Consider the following 1,147-nt stretch of genomic DNA (forward strand, 5'->3'; position numbering starts at 1 on the left):
TTTGGTCTGTTTTTGTTTTTATTTATGTTTATTTTTATTTATATACACCTTTATAATTAAAAAAAAAAAAAAATTAAATTATTTTTTTTTTTTTGTCGTTGTTGGATGTTTGTTTTTCGAATTAAATAAATAATCGACTTTTACTTATAAAAATTTATGATATAAAACAAATAGTGTTTATGTTATATTAAATGTATATTTTTGAAATAACATTAAATAAAATAAAATTTTGACTTTATTAATTGTTATAAGTTGTATGTATGTTTTTTAATTAAAAGAAGATACTAATTCTTTGTAAATAAAAACTCATTTATAACTGTTAATAGGTTTATTAAAAGATGCAGTAAAATTTAACTCAGATTAAATATTATGCATCATAAGAAAACCATATATATATATAATAAAAACGAATATACATATATATATAAACGTATACTTAGTTATACATGCTCTTTATTAATTTGTTTGTTTAATACTCTAACAAAGTCATTAAGCAGGCAATCAATAAATCACTTGTATATAAACGACTAGTAAACTAACTTAATGTACTATTGATTTATTAATTGCCCGTTTAATGACTTTGCTAGAGTAATAAACAAACAAATTAATAAAGAGCATGTATAACTAAGTATACGTTTATGTATATATATTCGTTTTATTATATATATATATACTGTTTTCTTATGATGCATAATATTTAATCGAAGTTAAATTTTACTGCAACTTTTAATAATCCTATTAACAGTTATAAATGAGTTTTTATTTACAAAGAATTAATATCTTCTTTTAATTAAAAACATATAAATAATTTATAACAAGTTATTAAGTCAAAATTTTATGATATTCAATGTTATTTCAAGATATACATTGAATAATACATAAACATTTCTCTTATTTCATAAGTTTTAATAAGTTAACATTTCTTTCCTTTAATTTTTATTTACCTAAAAATTAAAACATAACATAACATAACATAACATTCATTCTTTTAATTTTTATTTACACTAAAAATTAAAACATATTATAACATAACATAACATAACATTTCTTTCTTTTAATTTTTATTTACACTAAAAATTAAAACATATTATAACATAACATAACATAACATTTCTTTCTTTTAATTTTTATTTACACTAAAAATTAA

This window comes from Plasmodium relictum (assembly GCF_900005765.1).
Source record: "Plasmodium relictum strain SGS1 genome assembly, contig: PRELSG_99_v1_8, whole genome shotgun sequence".
Classification (NCBI taxonomy): domain Eukaryota; phylum Apicomplexa; class Aconoidasida; order Haemosporida; family Plasmodiidae; genus Plasmodium; species Plasmodium relictum.